A 23381-nucleotide genomic window follows, 5' to 3' on the forward strand; every position below is an offset into this window, starting at 1 on the left:
GGTGGGGAAGTCAAGCATGAACGTCAGAGTGTCGCTCGAGAAACCAGGTACACTGAGCCAGTACTAAATTCTCCAAATGAGTCCATTATATCCATTGCTGTCACACACCACCCGAGGGAGATGGGAGAAGTCTCCCGGCTCACCAGTGATGCCGTGGGCCAGTGCTCTCCCGCAGGTGAGAGCTTTGCTGGGCTAGACACCACGCCGGGCGAGTCAATCATTTGAGAGAGAAATAAAAAGAAAAACCCACCAGCCAGCAATTTGCCATGGGAAATCATGAGCAAAGAAAAATTCAAATAGCATTCCTCTAAAAGATGTTGATGCCCGTGAAACGCTGATTTAACCAAGAGCTACAAATTTTCTTTTAAATCCCCAGACTAGTTTGCAGCGTTTAACACACACAGAGGCTGGGTCAGTTGTCCCTGCCAAGAGATATCCCATCTGGACTGTGTTTGGGGCAACAATAGAAAAAAAATGACTTTCTTGCCATCATCTACATAAAAAGTGATGGAAACAATCAAACTTAGTCATTTTGTTGTGTGTGTCTGGTTTTCTTCCAAACACATCAGAGAAACACAAATCAACCCCTACAGCAAGCAGTCAAGCCAGAAAGTTCAGCCACCCTCCAAACAGGTAATTTGGGGTTTGGGGCTCGGAGAGATAAGGTATTTGTTTTTATTACAGCACTTGCCCAAGCTGATTTAGCACAGCAGGGCCAGAGACGTGAGCAGAGGAGCCCAGTCTCACTCCTTCCCTCAGCACAAGGGTTGAGTGTTTCCACCTTGGGCTGCCGTCGTTTTTCCTTTCCAGGGAGCTCCAGGTAACCCCAAAGCACCAAAATTCAGCACAGGGAGGCACCTGGCCAGAGCGAGGAGGCTCGTTTTGACTTAGCAAGGCACGGCGGTCTCAGCTCCAGAAGTGCTTTATGGGAAGAGATTTATATGATTTTATTTTTATTTTTTTTTTAGTTTTATTTAATTATTTTAAAATACAAAATTAGAAATGGCAAGGAGACGACACCAGGACAATCAGCCTAGGACGCCATGATTCTTTAAAAAGACTTGAGGCTCTGGGGGAGAAGAAAAAAGCCACACCACCACCACCACCCCACCCCAATTTTAGAAGGTAGAACAGTATAAATATACCCATCTACTGGTTCCCAGTCCACCCCGAGGAGTCCAAGACGATGCTCTCCGCACACCCCACAGCGGTCAGTGGAAGGGAGACTGCCTCAACACACGCAATTACAGGGCAGTTCCCACTCCTTTCCCACCCCTAGAGAAATGTAAACACTTTTTTCCCCCCCCACCCCCTTAAAGATCAGCCACGTCAGCACGTTATTTTTGGTAATTAACACCATTACAGCGCGCCGTTAAATTATCCTAAATTCATAAATAGGACTGCGCTGTAACACTGAACCCAACGGGGGAAATATATTCTTTCATTTAGGACAGGTTTGAAATTACTTTTGGATACATCTAACCCCTTTACAATTGGAACTCAAGCAATTTCACTGAAACCCCGTTCGGTTTTTGTATTCAGGAACAGAAACCCTACCCCGTACACACCTCCAAGGGAAAACATTACCGCGATCCAACATGGCATTAAGATTTAGTCCAAACACCACAGTAATTCAGCCATTTAAAATTCAATAATGGTTCCTCCGATTTGACACATAGTGAAGCTGATTGCAGAACCACCATTAACTTCAGTGATTTGGCTGCGAGCTTCCTGACAAATTCAAAATTACATCCAAATCACACAACATCATTTATTATGATGCAAGCTATTATACAGTAAATTAAAAATCAAGGCTGACAGATGTTTCTACAGCTCTGTTTACTTAAAAGTTACGCAACTAAAGAACACCATTTTTAATTTTTTTTTTATTTAAACCTATACACAGGTTACCGAATCAAAGTACGCTTAATATTTAAGGCAAACAGGATGATCCCTATGAGAATTTAGCGAAGCCAGTGCCACTGTTGACATTAGATAGCAGGAGTAAGTGTTTGCCGAGTTCAGACCCATAATTGTTGTAACGACAGTAAATACGCAGACCCCGATGCGTGTCCTCCAACAGGCTTAAGCTTCCGGGAGGACTTCTATATCAGATCCACGTATCGGAGACCAGAAGAGCAGCAGTGATTAAGGCCCGCAGCAGACAGCTTGTTGTTGAATTTGGGGACATTTGCAGCAAACGTGCCAACTCTGTAAGCTGCCCTCGCCTCCCTCGCTCGAAGATAAGGATCTGATTCAATAAACCCAGAAGGGCTCGAACGCTCGGCTCTTCAGATGCTGCCAAATTGGCTCTGCAACGGTCATTGGTTTCCTCTCCTGCACACCCACAGCCTCCTCGAAGTCAAAAATATCGCTCAGCATCCCCACGCTGCCTCCGTCCCTGGGGGACGGACAGGTTGGGTGGCCCAACAGCATCCCCGCGCATCCGTGGGGAGAAATTTCCCAGCAGCGACGCCCAGACACACCTGTGTGTTATACCTTAAACCCCTTCCTGCGCTGGAAAGGTTGTTTTACGTTTTAAGACAGTTGTTAGCAATGCAATCATCACGGGAGAAGCCTCTGCATACTCTGTTCCCAGATAATGGCGGAGGGGGGGGGCGGAAATTGGTTTTATTTGTTATTTTTTATTTGCTCTGGAGTGACATTAGCGTTCCCAGCTGAGACTGGGTCCCTGCTGTGCTGAACACTGCAATAACCACATGGAGGTGGAGAGCCCCAAAGGCTCTGTGCAAACAGGAGAGACGCAGAGCTAATAGGAAGAGGGCAGGAGCACGGCCACGATCACCGAGCAGGTCACCACAGCCGAGCTGGGAGCACCCCCTGACTCCGTTACCTGCCCTGCTCCGGTAATCACTGAGTCATCACCAACAACATGCTCCAAAAACCCAAAGTTTACTGTCTTTACGTGTTCCTTGCTGTGTGTAGCCACCTGCAGGTAGGGAAGAGGGCTCGGGGCTAATACGTGCTCTTCACAAACAACTAAAGAACTATCGAGGCAGTGGTGGCTCCCGAACAAGCTGATCATGAGCAATTTTAAGTCTTCCAACATCAGAGCAGGGAGGTTCTCAAACAGCTCCCCCAAAACCAGTAGTGGGCACAAACCCACAGATGGATCTGTCAGGGGCTTGGGGCCTTCATGGATTAAGTGCTCCATGGGTTAATCTGAGACTAGACTTGGTGATACACGTGGTCCCTTGCAACCCTGCATCCTCCAAAATAATCACATTGTGAGCAAGTGACGTTACAGTGGCATGTCACAAAATAAATACTTCATAGATGATCCAGGGCTCATCATCCTGGCATTGACTTATCAGTATTGTCCATCTTGGTGGCACTTCACCATTCCTGGGGCCTGATCCAGCAATTATTTACACCAGTTACAATATAGCAGCACTTGCCTCACCGGTGGACTTGTCCCCACCACGGGCATGTGGTCATGGAATCAGAGAATGGTTTGGGTTGGAAGGGACCTTTCAAGGCCATCCAGTCCAACCCCCCTGCCATGAGCAGGGACATCTTCAACTAGACCAGGTTGCTCAGAGCCCCATCCAGCTTGGCCTGGAATGTTTCCTGGTGACGAAGTCAGGCAGTCAGACAGAAGGTCACGGCTCCAGCTCACCCGCTGTCAGGGCAAGCCTTGCAGATGAACACTTTGATGCAAAGGCAGGTCCTTCACATCAGCAGCTCAGCTACCAAGCTGTAAGTCCTGCTCCTCCTGCAGCCCCAGATGCTGCTGCCCTGTAACACACAGGGCTGCCCAGGTGGGGCTCATCTCAACCAAATGTGTGCTGTAGGTGTCCACACCCCAGCGACCCACCCCATGCCTCTGTCAGGGTTGATGGGTGACTGCTAAGACAAGGTGTCACCATGCGCAGGGATGAATCCCGCCCAAGAAAACGCAAGAGTGGTCCTGGCTTTTCCGAATCCAGGAGATGTAGAAGTGCTAATGAAGAGATTGTCATACTGTGGCCACCTGCTGCCCACACACTGTTCGCACACACCTTCACACTGTTCTCCAACCCACCAGAGGGCTTCTGCTATTGCTATACAGATTGGCTCCCTTCTTGCTTTTCCTCATGGACAGGGTGAGGTCCCATCACCGATTCGAGGCAGGCAGATTGCAGTAACAGCTCTGATCACAGCCAGCCACAGCCATCGAACATGTTCTACAGAGAAAGTCAAAAACCCTACAAATACTTTACAAACATCTCCCAGCTGGAGGACCCGGCACGACACAGCTCCTTTCATCTCTAAATCCCAGAAAACATAATTAACAGCTCTTTGCAGACAGGCCCTCAAAGAGGGAAGGTCAAACGTCTTGCCAAAAGTCTGGGCTAAAGATGGGGTCCTTTTTCAGTGCATGGCACCGTCTCAGCCGTTACAAACCAATCACGTCCTTGCACGGCACCTTGGAAGTGAAGCACACCAAACATGCGGCAGCTTTTCCTTCAGCTCTGGGCGTTCAGCGCAATGCATCAGCCCTCGATCGACCACGGCTGAAAATCCCGTGCGTTAGCCCTGCTCTAGGAGAGATCAGGGAGGATGGAGAGCTGAGAGCAGCTGCAGAACTGCTGGGTTTTTCTTTCCTTTTAAAATGAAAAAAAAAAAAAAAAGAAAGCGAAAAAGCAAGCTTCGTTTTTGCAGTCCCGCATAAAGATGCGCGCTCTCTTCAGCTTTTCGCCCTTTCAAACACTAATCATCCCCGGAAAGTTTATGGCACAGGTCAGGGCTGAATTTCCAAGACCTGCTGTTAGGAAGGAACCAAAGAAAGCCTTTTGTGGTTCTTTCACAGACTGGGAATGCTACCAGTCCTCCAAAACCCCTCCAAATTATGACGTGGGATTTTAAGGGGTACCTGTGAGTCTGCTTACCCACGCGTGGGCTGAGTGGGTTTACTTCTCTCTTTTAATTCGCGCCAAATCTCTGAGTCACCCCGGTAGCATTGCCTACCTCTCATAACACCACCCTCCTCCTCCTCCCAAGGATCCTTATATCTTGAAGAAGAACTAAGGCTTTGCAGCACACAAACTACTCAAGAGAGAAAGTCAACTTTTGGCCAAAGTTTCTTCACCCAGCTATTTTTTCACCTCCTTTCTTGCATCAGCAATAAAATTATCGCCAACAAGAATTTCTTTGCTAAGAGAATTAGTCTAGAAGATTTCTGCGCCAAGGAGGATTAGCGCCATTGTTACAAGGTGCCAAGAAACAAGAGTGCAAGTCTATATACGTGTGCCTGGGAAAAGGTAAAAGTAAAATAATTGCAGCTGAACTTGCCCAGATAACACCAAATAAATAAAAAAAACCCAACTTTCTCTTAAGCTGACGTAAAAATAGAAAAGCTCTCAGAGTTACAGGGATCCAGACCAAACCCAAGAAATATTAATACCCCTTATCTGTCTGTGCCATGGATTTACTGTCAGGCTGTCAGAGTTGATCTAGTTATTTCCTGCAGGACTTGCTGCTTGCTATACCTTATCTGAACACAGCTGGAAGTAGCTGTAAGCACACACACAAAAAAAAATCTTCTCCAAAATGCGCTACACGCGTTCCCTCCCCAGGTATCCTCTGTATTAATTGTCCATGGGTGACTCCATCACAGCTGCACCAGTGGCCTCCATCCCAAGAAGGTGAGCAAGATGCAAGCGCTCAGGTCCACGCGTAACCTGAAGGAACCAGAGAACCAGCCTGCCCTGAACTTTATTTCTGAGCCCCCTCTGACATCAAACCGCCCTCCACCATCACCAACCTAATGGGCCACCCGGAGATCAAGCTCTGCTTCAAGACGAACCATGCTTGGCTGCCTCCTGCCAGCAGAAGGACTAATAAATTATATTAGAGCAGGGGTGAACAGCAACCCAAGTTTAACACCTATTGGCACTGATGCTTCTACCTCTCATGGTAAACAGTTGGATTTTGGTCTGGTGATCCCAGGTCCTGCTTCTCCTACAGCATTGAGACTGGTCAGATTGGTATAACATATATACTTGTAGTTAATGATTTTTGTAAAAAAAAAAAAAAAAAAAAAAAACAAAAACAAAAACCAAAGCTTCCCATATTGGAGAATTCAGCATATTCACAATAATGGTTCATCATCTCCCCTGGTGAATATCTCCCATGTCTGACTTCAGCTTCCAGCAACATCTTCTGTACTGATGCCTACTCGACTGAAGCAAGGCCAACTTTGGGCGCCCAGGAAGGCACCGGTGCACAGATACCACGGTGAGATAAACTAAAGTGCTTGACTTGTTAGTTTTCAGGCACATGTCCAAGCTTTTCACCATTCTCATTTGAACTCTAACATTTGGCATGCTTGGCATTGAGACTATTGCAGGGGTGCTGTGTCCGAGCCACACGGGGAGGTGTTCCCGCACAGGGACCCGTGTTTCCACAGGGACGCTTCCCTCTGCAGTAGGAGTTCATGGAAAACCTGCTTTAGAGTCACAGAACGGTTTGGGTTGAAAGGGGTTTTTAAAGGCGATCTAGTCCAAGCCCCCACCATGAGCGGGGACATCTTCAACTAGATCAGGTTGCTCAGAGCCCCGTCCAACCTGACCTGGAATGTTTCATACCTATGGACTTATTTCACATCACTGCATGTATTGAACATCAGCAGAGAGATTATATTTCCCGCCTGTAAAAAATGCAGATTAAGAGCCAAAACCTAAACTGAGAGTGTGACTCAAAACCCAACGCCCCGAGCCTTCTGAGAAGGTTTTGCACCAGCCCTGGCGTACTTCACACGCAGAAGTACCTGGGCAAAAATCCCCACTGCTCTGCATTGTAGCACCAGCTACACAGCTGTCAGGAAGCAAACAAGCGACGATATTTTTCCATGCTGTTAGCTTTGAAATGACGTTCCTGGAAGTGATTTAGGTTTAAGGGCCCGAGCCCCAATATCTACTGAAATGATCCTAAATAAGCACTGTGACACAGCTAAACTCCAGAAACAAGAGGAGAATGACAGTTTCTTGCATTTGCTTTCTGCTAGGAGAAAGGGACAACGTGGCAGGAGCAAAGAGAGCTTGTATATGTGCATATATATATATATATGTATATACACACATATATAAAAATACAGAGAGAGAATACAAGGACCAACAGCAACTGAAGAACACACATAAATAGAAAGGAGAGAGAAAAGTAACCCAGCTCAGCCAGTGCTGTCCTTGCAATGGACTACGGCACACGAAGGAGGAATGTGAACGAGCAAGGCAGATGTACACAGAATCCCAGACTGGCAGGGGTTAGAAGGGACCTCTGGAGATCATCTAGTCCAACCCCCTGCCAGAGCAGGGTCACCCAGAGCAGGTGGCACAGGAAGGCGTCCAGGCGGGTTTTGAACATCTCCAGAGATGGAGACTCCACCGCCTCTCTGGGCAGCCTCTTCCAGGGCTCTGCCACCCTCAAAGGAAAGAAGTTCCTTCTCATTTTTAGGTGGAACTTCTTATGTTCAGGTTTGTGCCCATTAACTCTTGTGCTGTCGCTGGGCACCACTAAGAAGAGCCTGGCCCCATCCTCCTGACACCCACCCTTTAAGTATTTATAAGTGTCGATAAGATCCCCCCTCAGTCGTCTTTTTTCCAGACTAAAAAGACCCAAATCCCTCAGCCTTTCTTCATAAGAGAGGTGTTCTAGTCCCCTAATCATCTTGGTAGCCTACAATATCAAACAGGTGAAATAATCCACTAAAAAAAAACCAACCACCAACATAGAGGGCACCTTTATGAGAAGGGACGAAGTAACGGTGTTACTGCACGTTCCTGCTCTGGGAGTCATAAGTAAGTCATAACCCACGCCGAGATCAGCTCTGCCAACTAATTGAACTGAAAACCAACTGAAAGCAATCTAATTCCCAGCAATTTCTAGGGGCCAAAGGCTCAGTTCAGAAAATCCTGGCCTTCGTGGCAAATTGTTACTGAACCGGATCAAGGCAGGATTTTGTTGGACTTTGTGAGTGCCTGGGGGCTTCCCTGAATCCAGACGGGAATTTCAACTCTTCACAGAGAAAGCGTTTATGCAATTTCTTTCTGTTCCCTTCACAAAGAAGTTGCCCAAGTCCAAAATTTCCAAATTTGGTGTCCTAAACCAAGGCAGTTTTTGCCCTGTTTTCACCAGGGCTGGGCAACTGCAGCTCCCATCTTCTCAGACCCATCCTGCCATAAGCCAGCACCTTGCAACCAGCTGTGGTTCCCGGCCTTAGCATCTCAGGGGGGACTTTTTGAGACTTAATTTCATCAACCCATCAAAATATTTATTATTTCCTTCACTGTAAACCCATCAGCAGTCTCACTCGAGCCAGCACATGCCGAATTAAACTGCCCTCAAAGTGTAATGGTGGATGAACTTCACTCTTGCCTCCTTCGCGGGCAGCGTGATGCTCTTTGCAGCACATAATAGCGTTGGATGTGCAGCCGGTTAATGCATCCAGCTGCTCAAGCGGAAGACAAACAATTTTTTCCCCTTTGTGTAAATTCTTCAAGTCATAAGGTTTTCTGGAAGAATTCCCCAGGATGTCTCTGATTGGCTGGTGTTTTCTTCAGACAGAGGCCACCAGTGCTTGCTGGTGTCACTACAAGAGCAGCCTACGCGCTCTGGGCAGAGCTTAGGACATACCTTCCCCTCGCTGTCTCTTCCCACAGCATGAATCAGTCTCCAAGACATTTAAAACCCCTCAAAAAAAAAAGAAAACACCCTGCCTTGGAGGTGACAAACAACGTATGATATTTTGTGGGCTTCTTAACGTTGAGCTATCAAAAAACGCTCATAACCTGCATACTTCAGCCGTAACGTTTTTGCAACACACTTAACCAAGGACCATGGTCAAAGTGTAAGTTTACTCAACCTTGACCATGGCATCCCACCCACCGTGGGAGGTCAGCGACTAAGAACCATGCAACACTCTGCCTCTTCCATCCCCTGCTTGGGTTCCAGGCCAGCAGCGTACCTGAGATGTGCTTAAAATTCAGCCTCAGACCCCAGAGTCCAAATTAGGGATTTCAGTGGTGACATTAGAGCTGTTCAAAGAACAGGGCAGTGCTCCAAAATTCCACCTTCCGTTGTCTCCGACACATAAAGAACAAGTCATACCTTTATTTGAAAGGCACACATCGTTTCATGAGAAGCTACAAAGCAGAATAATTCAAATATACGTTTAATAAAGGGCTTGTGAAAGTGTAAGTCGTCTTGGTCTTTTGACAGAGACTTTTCAGATTTACCAGCACACCATTTCACATGCAAATAAAGAGAAACAAAGCAGGGAAAGCACAAAAGGCTCCTCACCCTTTATCGTTTTACCATCGTGATTTTCAAGACAGTTCAGCCCTCATTGTCAGGGTCCCATCATAGAACGGTTTGGGTTGGAAGGGACCTTCAAAGTTTAACTAGTCCAAGCCCCCTAGATCTTCAAGGCTGTATTAGTCTGCATTATTTCATTTGAAGTATTAAACAATAAACCTCTTATTTCATATTGCAACAGCCTAGCCTATGCACCCCCCAATCACATGGATTTGGGGGAGCTTACTATAATCATAAGCTATCAAGTCATCACATAAGCTTTTATTTCCCCGTCATTAACTTATGTAAATTCAGCTCCTTTGGGGGTGAAGCTGTGGCAGGGGAGTGAACAGGGCACTCTGCTACTCTTTTTCCCGATTTACACATGCTCTTACAGATGCCCTCCACCTGTGCTAAGGAGCAGCACTCATTTTTGATCTCACCTGCTTTCTCCTGAAGAGGACAAAGCGGTGAAGCTTTGAAAAAATAGTGCCAGTTTAGGTTTTCTACCTGACTGCAAAATATTGGCATCAGGCTCAAGATAAACAGAAGCTGTTACTGCATTCCTTTGCATACCTCCAGCCTCAAGACTTCTCATCTCCATATTTTTAACTATTTTCTCCTTACAGAGATAAAAGAGTCTTTTTTTTTTTTTTCCCTCTGTAATTATGGCAGGTAATTATACCTCAAATTGATTTTGTTGAGGCTCACTTTCTGGAGGGAGGGGAAAAAGGGGTCTGTGTGCATCTAGAGTTTAGGGTATAAAAGACAGAAAGATGAAAATCATTACCCTACCGGCACACCCAAACCAGGCCATCTTCCCCCACCACTTCACTCCGGTGGTGCTCCACCCGTTCCCTTCTTCAGCTGTTGGTTGCAGATGGTTAAATGAAGCCACCTGGGAGAGGGAAAAGTTCTTCCTGAGGTCTCAGGTGTCCTCAGCAGAGGAACCGGCCAAGGCAGTGGGAGGGGAGTTCGGTGGGTATTTATGTGCCAAAAGCAGACAGCTGAGAGCCCTGTCAGAGTTAATGAGGGCTTTAAAAAAATATGAAGCCATCAAGGACCTATTGGCCTCTGAGAGATGGTGGGGAGATGATAACAAGAGGTGGGGGGAAAGGAGGAATAACTAACTGCACAGTAACCAGATATTCTGCCGTTGCAGGCTTCACCCATAATGTCATTTCTCCCATTTAACTCACCTTGACTTTCCCCATATGCTACGAACTAGATCCATTTTATCGTTTCGTACAAAGGACGAAAAAACCTCCAGTTTCTGACTTTTAACGTCAACACAAAGAACAGCACAATCCCCTTCTCGAGGCACAGACCAGCTTTGTTTGATGGAGTCTGTCCTATATAACTGAGAATATCTTCAGCCCTGGAGTTAAACGGACCTTAAGGTATTTTCTTGCTTTTCAGTATTCAGACTTGAGCACAGATATCTTCCCTTTTTCCCAAGTATTTTCTACGTGGGTAAGGGAACAAAGGATGGCCAGCTTCTCCTGCGCTCGACCAAAGGGCAGGTCATCACCGGTTCGCAATAGGAACAAAATTAGGTCAGTGCAGAAGCCTTAGGAAAATCCGATGCAGAAACCCTGCGTTGAAGACACCATCTGCTGTTCTTCCTCAGGTCACAACTCACCAGATGCACTTCCTTTTGCAAAAGGCAAAGTTTTCACTGTAATTAAAATACTACATTAAGATTTACGGAGCTGGTTTCATCAAGATCTGGCCAACACTGCAGGCCAACACCAAACAAGTGATGTCTCACGATGTCTCTTTGGAAGAGCAACCTTTAAGGTTCAATATTGAATTTTGAAGGCGTTGGACATATCAACCCTGCCACAGGGTGCTGTGGGGGGTGTTTCTGCTCCAGCACTGTCTGGGGTGGCAACGCCAGCCTGCGAGGCAGCATGGACCAGCAGGTCCCAGCCGGGCATGTTCAGCAGACCATGCCTCAGAGAGAAAATATTGAATTTAGGCCTTGTTTCGGTTTACTTATAACGATGGCAAAGCACTTTCCCACAAATGGTTGTTTATGAACTTGCCCCAGTTTTCTAAGCCTGTGTATAAGTGAGCACATATTGAAGTATTCTCTGCTTTACTGGCTTTTTTTAAACTCGAAAAGACAAACCTTGAAACAAATAATGGAGCCAGTCAGTGAATTCAACTGCTTCAAAGAGCTAAAGGACCAAAGCTTGGAGGCAGCTGGGAAATTTTTTGAGTCAGCAGTTCAAAGCCTATTATTTCAGATATAAACCATAAATTAAGGGGGTGATGGGAGACATACTCCAAAAGTCAGCCTGAGTTAGACGTTGGAGTTTAATAAAGAATAAGATATTGCAACATGGATTTTCTAAACAGAGGGGGTGCCTGACTAACCTGAATTCTCTCTCTGATTATTGAGTTTTTTAAGAAGCAAAAACGTGCCAGCTGTCTCATGTTTGCAAGTTAGTCTGTTATGGAATAAGTTGCGAAGTGGAAAATAATTGAATTCAAGCTGATTCAAGCGTCGCTGGGCAGCGGAGACAAGGAGTTTTTGCTGAAAGGAGAACAAATGAGCCAGAGCTTATCAAATGGAAACCCGGGGTGTGGGTATGTGTGACTGAGAGGTATGGAGCTAATTAAAAAAAGAAAAAAAAGGTTAGAAGAATAATCAATATGAAGGAAAATGTCGTTTCATTCCGTTGAATCAAAATATGCTCCAAGCACACGGAGGAGCTCCAAGCACATGGGACCAGCTCCCAGTGCCAGCCTGCCCACCTCACCCTTCTCACCTTGGGCTTCCTATCGGGCAGCTAACCCTTGGGTTGGGTCCTTTTGCTCTTTTAGGTGTTTTTCATGTCATTCCCATTGAATGGGATAATGAGAGGGAAAATGCTACTCAGGTGCCGCATCGATATCCTCGTTGAATGATAAAATTTATGCTTGGGAAATTTTTCAATTTTTAAATGTGGTTCACTTGGCATCCCTTCGATCTGGCAACAGTTACCCCTTCTAGGTATACATACGTGACTAGAGAAAACTCCCCCAAAAGAAAGGAACGTGGGAAAACTTGCAGACTACACTCGCTCAAACCAGAGTGCAAGATAATGGTGGGGTGAAGATGATGGCTCATGGCACAAGCAGCAAGGACATTGCAATCTTGAGCTGTTGAATTCAGCAAAGAGCAGAGGAACTGTGCTGCACCACCCTCATTTACACATTTACACCCACCTAAATCCAGTACAGCTGACTGCCTTCTCGACAATATCTCAGATATTTTGCCATGAAAGCCAGACTTGTGGCATGGTTGTGAGCTAATGACCACGGGAGCCAAGCTCTCTGCCTGCACATCTAGGACGGGTGGCCCAGCAACCACAATGATGGACCCACAAATGCCATGAGAGGGTACTGACATTCCCAAACTGTCTGGCATTCAGCCAGAACTGGGATTTTTTTTGAGTAGCCTCCATCCGACACAAGCATCAGTTACCTCAAACTATAGTCAAATATCTCAAATGGTGGTAGAGGTGATTGCCTTTGTGTGCCTTAGGGCTTCCCAAGTGCTACAGGTGGAGATAAAGAAAGGTGAAGGACGTGTCCTTGGAAAGATAAAGACAGGAAAGATATGCTTATAGCAAGGAGAGCAATGTATGGGTGGTGAGGTGGGACACAATCAGCCTTAAACATGCACAGAGCATGTTACAAATGGTGACCAGAAACCTCTCTGCACGGCGCTCCCCTGCCTTCCTTCCCTGGGCTTTTCTTTGCCCAGGCTGGCCCTGCCTCCTCTCGCCAGAGGCCATGGAGAGCTGAGTACATCCATATTTTGAGTTAGGTTTTAAGCCAATGAAGCTCCTATGCTCCCCCCCAGCCCATTCCAGTCTGTAATTTCACTTTGAAGAAAATCGGAGTAATTTGAAATCTCACGCCAACAGTTTTCTGCAGGGTGATATTTTTATACAGACAATCTCTGGGCTGTGGATCGCAAAAGTATTAACTGAAGCTAGTGAGAGTTTGAAGAGTAACGTTGCCTCAGTCACTGTTGATCAGATCATCTTTGGTGTGCACGTCTTGCTCTGTTGTCCCTTCAAGCCCTTCTCCTGAAGAAATACTTATGAAACATGTAAGACATATCTCTGTGTTATAAATAAAGCAGCAGCATTAATACTTAAAGTACTTAGTAACCACCTATCAAGATATGGCCATAAAGTAAATTAATACTGCAAAGTCCTGATTTGGATCTCACTTACATTGGTGTCCCAGGACTAAAACTATTGGTTTCAGCTGGGTCATCTACAGACGAATAACTGGGGTTAGCCTGACCTTGCATTGCTTTAATAAATACATTAGAGTAACAACAGATCCGGAGTCGAAAGGCCTTCGCCACTGGTTGCAACCGTAGCATAGCGTAAATAATACATGGATATTAGAAAAGCAATTACGTCCCAATATCAGAGCCCAGACCACGAGGCGCGTACTGCTCTGCAACACAAGCTGGCTCTCTCGGGCTGAATGCCCTTTCTAAATTACAGCGCTACACATCAGCTAGATGTTCGCTTTGTTTCTCTAGTTACGCAAAACAGGAGACTGCTCCAAGTCTAAGGTCAGCCCCTATTTTATTTTTTTATTATTATTTTTTATTTAAATAGATCTCTTTAAGGACATGAGTTCATCTTTCAGAGAAAACAAACCCCAACCTTGGCCTTAGGACGGGCGCAGGGTGATGTCTCCGTTTAGCTCTAGTGCCTCCGGGGTGACGCAGAGGAGGGAGAGGAAAGGCAGGATGAGGGATGCTCAGGAAAACTGGGATCATTCTGATGCCTTTTTGGAGGAACAAAACCAACACCTGGACAACGCTTGTAAATCTGGGGCATGTTTCTACAAACAGAGCCCTGGCAAAGAGCTCACCCATAGGCTCTACACTGGAGATGCCTAAAATTAGGAGAGATTAATTTCACGCTAAATATTGTTGTTTTCTATTTGCAGGAGGTGCAGACTCAACTCTTCTCTGTCGCTGTGCTTCCATCTATACACCAAGAATACGAATAAGACAGAGTTAAATTCATTAGTGCTACTCAGGCTGTTGGAGATCAATGGCCAAAGAGACAAGACAAGTTCTCACCTCTTCCTTTGTCAGGGTCTCACCACGGTGGGGTTGCGTCCCAAATGGTCAACAAGCGAGACCTTGACCTCAGCTTTGGACAAAAGCCATTTGCTACTTGGCTGAGATCTCATTTGCCACTCAAAAAGGATGAAACTGAACGCTCTGAGATGAGGCACCTTCAGTCTTCTTGTGCAAAGAGCATGACTGGCCTTAAAAAGAGCCGGTCAAGGCTCACAACCCAGCCAGACCCATCTAAGTCTGTATGATTTATGGTTGGATTTCCGGGAGACTAACAAATATTTCATAGCAAGCCCCTTTAAATAGACATAATCATGGTATAAAATTATGCAGCAGCAAACAATAATTTTAAAAATCAAAATAATATTGGCTAGGATAAGAGGGCAGGGACAATTTAATGTCTTCTGAAGCTCTGTAAAAACATATATTTGATATTCACTCAATAAATGCATCTTGTTTGCTTTTGCTGCTGGTTATTATTATAAAATAAACAACCAAAGGCTAATAGATGAAAAAGTTGTTAAGGTATAGGTTAATTAATCCCCAGCAATGAAATCTTTTTCTCAGTCAGCAACAAAGTTTGCTAACCATAAAAAAGAAATACCTTTTCCAAGCAAAAGTGTGGCAATGCTTAGTAAAAAGTCGCACTAGGGGTGGTCAAAAAGACTCGGCGCAGAAGATGGAAATGAGCTGTGCCGCAAAGACCCGCAGCTGATGAGAGCTCAGCGCATTAAAGCCCCTGCGGAGGACAGTCAGCGTGTGGGGAACTGGTTGAAAACTCCCCCAAAAGCTTCAATAATAAGAGCTTATAAAGACGCAAATGCTTGCCGCTTTCCCAAGAGAATCGCCCAGTTCCATTTGCATCGCGTCTTATCAGCCTCTTCTCTTGTGACAAGCAGTTTAGCATCAGCCCGGCAAAGCGTCTGCAAATTCACTGGGATAAAAAAATGTTGAGATAGCAGAGCAGTTGTCGGGCAAGCACTTAATATTTTGGGGTCAATATTGCCTGTTGACACCATTTCTTAGAGAATGGGTTGTGTAAGCCTGTGTCTGTCTCTCCATCCTTCCCTCCTGCCTTCCAACTCCTGGGCTAAACTTCAACCAAGGCTGAGAGCAAAGTGGTCCCAGAGACGGTCTCTTCCTAGATGGTTTACAGAATATTTTAGGGAAATAAAGAGCTTTTGTGGCCGGTGCACCTATACTTGTGCCTTCATTATACGGGAAAACTTGCAAAGCGGAGAAATCCCAACCAAGGAGGAGGATCTCCGCGGTCTAACATGTCAGAAAATCTGGTTTAATCTCTTCTGTTCATTCATAACATCTCTTCTGCTGGGTCAGGCCTCCAAGGTCTAATATGGGATAAACCCACTGCTGCACTTATTTAAAAAAAAAAAATAATTTGCCCACCGTGATCCATAAATCCAGAGGGAGACAATTTGCCTCAGCTCCACTGCTCGCAAAACTGGTTCGGATGTGGTTCAGATGTTTTCAGCTTGTGGACACGCACGGTTCCTCCTGCGGTGATGTGTAAACGTCCAATTCTGCTAACAGGCTAAATAAAGTGATGCCAGCAGGTTTGTTTTACAGAATAAGAGGCCTCTGCAGACACAAAGTCAAGATCTGCTCTCTGTAAAATACTGTATAAATTGATTTTTATTAATTGTTCTTTACTCTGATGAGCGAGGCAACGCACTGATCAGATATAATCATCTAAACAGAACCAGATAGTCTGAATGTAGCAGTGGATAAAGAAATACCGAGAGGCAAAAGATGTCGTTCTGCCAGTGTTAACAGGTCTGTGATTTGAGATGAAGCAACTCCAAACTTTAAACGATTAAAGCAGCGACTACTGAGCTAGTCATTAGGGTTGTCCTTCTTTATCCCTAAGAGTTTATAATAAATAAGAGTGTCAAATTAGCGTATAGCTCGAGGAGAAGTGAGTGGTTTTGGGGGAAATACAGAGTGTTTGTGCCTGGGTGAGCTGGAGGTTGGGCTGTAGCCCTGCAGCCTGCCTGGCCCCAGCAAGCAAGGGGACAACCCTTACATTCACCAATAAATATATAGTACTGGCTTACGTACTGCTGTCGCAGCTGGCCCTGAAGCAGCAGGAGGACAGCAGGGCTTCTCTGCTCCCACGAGGAAAGGCCATCTAATCCCAACATCTGCGTTGCTGCGTACAAGTCATTGTACAGGGCTGCGAGGCAAGAGAGATGCAAGAACCGTAAATCTGTGAGTGTTAAGGAGAAGAAGAAACGCATTAAAAAAAACCCCGCCTCTTCATTAGAAAAGAAGGCAGCTCAAGCAAGACCAGGAACATCCTGAGGCAGGTTGCAAAGGTGCCGGGTGAGATTGGCTTTTAAGTTTTCTCCGTGGCATGCAGCAAGGCAGAAGGTCAGACCAAGTCTGGCCCTGGGGCTGGTCTGAAGCTGGCGCGGTGACCCGCAGAGGCTCTGCAGCATCCTGCCCCCTTCCTTTTCATAACCGCTTCCGTATTACCTTGTCGTAGGGTGTTATGGTTTGAGGAACCCACAAGAATTTATTGTTATTTAGACAGTTATTCTGCCACCTGATGAGCCCAGGAAGGGGAATCGGGGAAAAAACAAGGAAACCCGAAGGTTGAAATATAAATGGATTTAACAGGATAAGACTAAATAATGAACATTAATAATACTAAAGAACCAGTATTGATCCCGATACCAATATAAAATATACGAGGACTATACTCAGCCCATTCCATCAGCAGAAGCCGTGCACTCCCCGCAGGGACAGCCAATGTGGGACACTGCGAGCACTGCGGCTTCGGGAGGAAGGGAAGGGCTCAGGGCCCCGGCAGCGGGGTGAGAAGTTCTCAGGATCGCAGCCATCAAGGAAGAGAGAGCACTATGCAGCAAACTTTCTATTTTATATTGAATTTAATGTTCACGGTATGAAATAACCCTGTCGGCAGCTTGGGTCAAGTGCCCGGGTCTCACTCCTCCTCATCCCTGCACCTGTAGAGCTCGGAAACACTGAGACCTTGAAACCTCTATGCTTGGCTATAGAGTAAATATTTTCATTAATTCAGACACTAAAGTCTTCTAGTGTCCCCCCCAGGGATCTCCTCCCGCAGGTGGCAAATCTGTGTCCCACCATCCATGGGACCTTCAGTGGAGGCGAGCCAGTCACAAAATGGGCATGACGGTAAACAGAGAAGGATATTCAGCTAAATTCCCTCACTGCTCCAGAGACACGGCTGTTCTTTCTCCAAAATATGTTGATTTTAACCAGTTTTATCGCCAGGATACTTGGACCATCAGCATTGGAGGGGCAAAGGAGACCACCTACTCCGGTTGCAAGGACAGCACCGGTTCTGCATAATTAATTGATACTCCATTAAAGGAGAAAGAGGAATATCTGATGGCGGTTAAATTTCACTTTTGCCATCATTCAAAGAGCCTACTCAATCAGTTTTCCACGTAGTGCAATGCTGAAATCCATCACTGTTCCATCAACCTTTCCCAAATGTTGCCATGTGAAGCAAAGTTTCTGAGAGATTTATTAAAGACGCAATTGAGGAGACACTTCTGAAACAACAAAAACCATTCTCAATACACAGTGCTTCATGAAACACCTACGTGGGGAGTCAAAAATGCCATTAATCTTTTCAACTGCAAGGGACATATATTCCGTATTTATCATCCTGCACCACACGCCGACGGAAACATCCGAAGAGCACGGCATTAGGGACTCAAGTATTTTATTTTATCGCCCGACGGCATTCGCCTCGAGCAGCAAAGATGGCAAATTATTGGCAGAATTATCAGTCTCCCTCAGTGCCTCAGCACTTCTCAAGGGAAATAACGTGCTTAGAAACACGGATGTTGCCACGATTGACTTCCCCTGCCTGAAAGGCATTTGCCTGCCTGACCTGACGGCAGCCTGAGGTTTTATCGAGTGCTGCTAAGCAAACAGGCAGTGAGACGGAAACGCTCCTGCGAAGCTCCAGGCATCATCTCCAAGGCCTCGACGGCATTTCATTGGCCTCGTCTGGGAAAAGGATGAACTTCATTTTCCAAAAAGACGTGAGTCTAAGTCCAGCAAGGCAGGAAGGCTGCTAAAACTGACAGTGTGACAGCCCTGGCCGCTCGTACACCTGACAGGATTTATTCTGTGTTCTCCCTTCCTTGCAAAAATAAATAAAAAAGATGCCCTGTGAAAGGAAAACAGTGGATTTGAGCCCTTTTTTTCTTTCCAAAGATGCAAAGAAGCCCAGAGAAAGCTTTTTGTTGTTGTTGTTGATGAATTTTATCATTCATACCTGGCCTGGCAGCAACCTTATGTCTGGGAGATCCTTCATACATTGACATGTCTGGCGGTCTCAAAAGGCAGCACTGAATCCCAGGAACCGGGATGGATGGGGGTCCAAGGGCCCCTTGTCCTTCTCCTGCAGGACCAGCTAGTCCAACAGCAAGGACATCCCTACAGCCTGATTTCTGACGCACTGGTGACAGAGAATTCAGGAAACCTTTTCAGAGAATCACAGAATGGTCAGGGTTGGAAGGGACCTCTGGAGATCATCTAGTCCAACCCCCTGCCAGAGCAGGGTCACCCAGAGCAGGTTGCACAGGAACACATCCAAGGCGGGTTTGGAATATCTCTGGAGAAGAAGACTCCACCGCCTCTCTGGGCAGCCTCTTCCAGGGCTCTGGCAGCCTCAAAGGAAAGAAGTTTTTCCCTCATGTTCAGATGGAATGTCCCGTGTTCCAGTTTGTGCCCATTGCCCCTTGTCCTGTCCCTGGACACCACTGAGAAGAGCCTGACCCCATCTTCTTGACACCCACCCTTTAGATACTGATCACCATTGATGAGATCCCCTCTGTCTGCTCTTCTCCAGGCTGACCAGCCCCAGGGCTCTCAGCCTTTCCTCAGCAGAGAGGTGCTCCAGTCCCTGGATCATCTTGGTAGCCCTCCACTGGACTCTCTCCAGTAGCTCCCTCTCCCTCTTGGACTGGGGAGCCCAGAACTGGACACAGTACTTTCCAGTGCCAAACCCTCTTATCCTTCTGATAAGTCCCTGCCAGGTGCTGCCAGAGGAAGAGGAATCACGGGCAAGGGATGGAGCAGGCAAAGATGTCCCCATTGTCCCCAAGGTGCGGGAGGATGCAAGCAGAGAAGGGATGCTGTCAGCAAGGAGGGAGGACACTGGTGCCACAGTGGTTTTCTGCAGCTTTGGGCAGAGAAGAGCAGGCGAGGTGTTCTGGACCTCTGATTTCACCTCCACAAGTTGGAATGAAAAGCAAAGCACAGCTGGTGATGACGAGCTGAAATAATTGCCCGTTGATGGTTTGTGAAAGGATATCTGACACATCCAAGACAGGAAAAGACAGTGCCTGTGTACGGGGTACAACTGTGGGTTTAGGGGATAAGAATAATCTGAGCGTGTTGGAGGATACATATGTCATTCATTCAAAAGGAGAGCAAGAAAAGGATTATTTTGTTAAATATTTCAGAATTCAGTTTTGCATCTCTGCCTTTCTACACAGAGATGTCTACTTAGGGCTATCACAGTAGCAGACACCTAGTGAGACACCCTCCGGTAGCATTTGTGTTGCTTCAGTGGTAGGATCTGAGGTTTGTATCATTGTCTCCGAGGTCTACATAGCCATCTATTTTCTACATCCCCCCTTCAACACAACACTCATCCTCCCAACTCTTGGTTGAGACCTGAACTTACTAATTCAACAGTTTTCAGGTGTAGCAAAAATTTAGTGGGGTCTGAGATTCTACAACTAGGAAGCTTTGGCATTGACGTCAAAGAATCACAGAATCACAGAATGGTTCGGGTTGGAAGGGACCTTAAAGACCATCTAGTTCCAACCCCCCTGCCCTGGGCAGGGACACCTCCCACCAGACCAGGTTGCTCCAAGCCCTGGCCAACCTGGCCTTGAACCCCTCCAGGGATGGGGCAGCCACAGCTTCTCTGGGCAACCTGGGCCAGTATCTCACCACCCTCCCAGCAAAGAATTTCTTCCTCAGATCTCATCTAAATCTCCCCTCTTTCAGTTTAAACCTGTTCCCCCTTGTCCTATGGCTCCCCTCCCTGATCCAGAGTCCCTCCCCATCTCTCCTGTAGGCCCCCATCTTTGTAACCAGGGTGTCTTCTCCACCTGAAAAGGTGCCCATGGCAGCAGTTATACACACTTAATAGAATATTTTCCCTCTGTGTGGTGGACAATAGATCTTTTATGGATTTAAATGGTTTATTTCTCTAGCTATACACACTGGTAGAGCTTAGAGGTGACCGCAACCTTAGAGCAAGAAAACAACCTAAGTGATAAAAATGACCTGACTGCTAGCACTTCGCAGCCCAAGAGTAGATTTTGGTTAGCAGTGCTCATCACAGACCTAGATCTGGTTGGGGGGAAAAAAAAGAAAGAAAAAAAAAAGATAAGTAGAGATTTATAAAGTTTTATTCCGAGACTTGATGCCTGTGGTGGAAGAAGGCAGGCGATTATCTGCCTTGACTCCACTTAGTAGGTCCCACAAGCCAAAGGCATCTTGCTGGGTGCCCTTGGGAGAACAGAGCAGCTCACAAAAGCAGAAGGAATCGCTTCGTCACACGAGCGCGGAGCTAAAATCTGACACTCAGTAGCACGCAGCATTGCTGAGGCCAAAGTTAGAAACCAGCAATACCAGTTTGAGGGAACACCAGCAGAAGGGCCATTTATTACTATTACTTACCATACTAGAATGGTATTTATTATTATTACCTTCCCTATTTCTTCTGCTCTTTCCCTAAGTATCCACTTCTGAGCACTGTCAGAGACAGCCTGTGGTGAAACATCTCCGTAATTCCCTTTTATTGAGACTTTCTCAGAGGAAAGGCTGCAAACGCCACGAAGGAAAATGACGGATGCTGCAGTCTTTAGGAAATGAACCATTCTTTGATTGCTTGCTTAGCTGAGCAATTTGCAACGTGATAGACAGCAATTATATCATCCAGTGTCAATTTGTCTATTCATTTTTCCCTCTCCACATGTTTGCTCTTCTTGATTGAATAATCACCAACAATAATCACAAGCAGCTGGGGGAAGGAAGTACATCCATCGGTTTTAATGTCAGCAAGAATGAGAAGTGATTCCTCCAGCACTCACCGCAGCTCTGCCTCTTCAAAGTCATTTACATTTTCCTTACACCAGTGCTAAGATCAAGACCGTATTATTTCCATTACCTACTCCTCTTTCGGTTTATAATCTAGGAACAATGGAATGCCGCGGGAAAAGACCCAGTTTCAAAAAACGCATGGTTGTTTCATCTGCTATTCTGTATTCCCAAATACAAATATTTTTTCCATTTATGTTTTAATTCTCCTGATGCTGAGAATGTCGATGGAAGTGTAAGCTTGTAAGACGGCGGCTACGTTAAGACAGACCAGACCCAAGGAAGATGGGTTTAAGTAAAGGGTGAGGACAGTAAAGGACAGAGCTGTTAGGACGGCGTGAGTAGGCAAAACCCCAGGGACTGCAGAGCTTTTCAAAGCTTGTCTGCATACAGATTTCTACTTCTAGCAATAAATTACCCTACTGTGCCCATATATATCGTAGGCTACAAACCAGCATGCAACCTCGTATGTCCAGTGATCAAAATACCAAGTTCTCAATTTATATCATCATATAACCCTACATATACTTGTACATACCTGTGCACACACCTGATATTATATCATCATGTAATTCTACCGTGGTATTCTCTAGTTATACGAACCAATTGCTATCCGCTGAGCTTCCAACTCTCTTTGCTTAGAGACGCAGAACAGCAGAAAATACCAAATGAGTTTGAAGGCACAAAAAAAGCAGCCCAAAGATTGCCTTTCCCATAAAACTGTTAAAGTGGTTTATTCAATAGAACTAAATCATCTTTCAAACACAGTGACACAGACCCAAAAAATACCCTGATTACTGGTTTAGTTATGGCTTACATCAATTGATAGGCTTTCTATTACAACCATAATACAGCTACAGAAACAATAAGCAAAAATTACAGGGTGGAAGGTTGACAAAAGAAAGGCGAGTCAATGGACACGAGGGATTAACATCAGCATGAAACTGCCACGACTCCGCTTGGATTTCTCCACCCCGACTGTCACCGCCTTACAGAAACAACAAACATGAAACAGGCTTTATTTTTGTAATAACCCAAGCTCCCTTGGCGTGAAGACACACGGTTTTGCTCCAGTATTTCCAAACTAAGGTTTTTTTTGTGGTTTTTTTTTTTTTCTTTCCACCAAGCGAACACGGGGGACGTATTCGACAGGCAGCAGCTGCTCCATACAATTTACATGGGCTGAACACAGAGGTTTGATCAGGGACCTCATGGTTGATAATAAGGAGGACCCAGAAGTGAAGCAAAATTCACCATGTCCTGTCCCAGGTGGAGCAGGTCCAGGCAGCTTTCCTCATCTCTAAGGGGACATAAGTGTATCACTTGGCCAACACAAGGTTAACAAATAGGGATTAATTCAATTCTGCTTGCTTCCCTCCGCTAAAACGGGTGATAATCACAGTCTTCATAAGTCGTATGGAGCACTGGAGATACTTCGGTGTCTTGGTCCGTCAGACAGTTTCAGGTAGAACAGACATTTCGAGAACTCGCCAACAGAGTGTCTGATTTTACTGGCTTTAGCTTGTCACCATTTTACATGCTAACACATTTTACAGTGATTAGTACAGTTTAAAACGTACATCAACTTACCCAAAGATCACACACCGAGAACATTTATGGCTTCTAAAGGGAAAGTCAGACACGTCGGTAACATATTTACAGCTTTCAATCCTCGAAGCGCTGAGGCAGATTTGTCTTTCTTTAAGTTTCCCACCACGGCCCAGTCCCACATTTCTGATGTTCCTCAGATGCTCAGGGCTTCGGGGAGCGCTGGAGGTGCCGACAGCCTGGGACTCAAGCTCTCTCAACTCTAACGCCTAGCGTACATTTGGATTTCCCT

General features: G+C 45.9%; 1 protein-coding gene across 1 annotated transcript in view; it reads right to left on the minus strand.

The window, feature by feature from the left end:
* Positions 1-21130: 21130 nt before the first annotated feature.
* The window catches only part of ST8SIA5 (ST8 alpha-N-acetyl-neuraminide alpha-2,8-sialyltransferase 5), an 88176-nt gene continuing 85925 nt past the window's right edge, over positions 21131-23381 (minus strand). The window contains exon 10 of the transcript XR_010069001.1: positions 21131-23379. The gene's annotated coding sequence lies outside the window, so the exon portion shown is untranslated. The remainder of the gene's footprint in view (positions 23380-23381) is intronic.

This window comes from Chroicocephalus ridibundus, chromosome Z, assembly GCF_963924245.1.
Source record: "Chroicocephalus ridibundus chromosome Z, bChrRid1.1, whole genome shotgun sequence".
Classification (NCBI taxonomy): domain Eukaryota; kingdom Metazoa; phylum Chordata; class Aves; order Charadriiformes; family Laridae; genus Chroicocephalus; species Chroicocephalus ridibundus.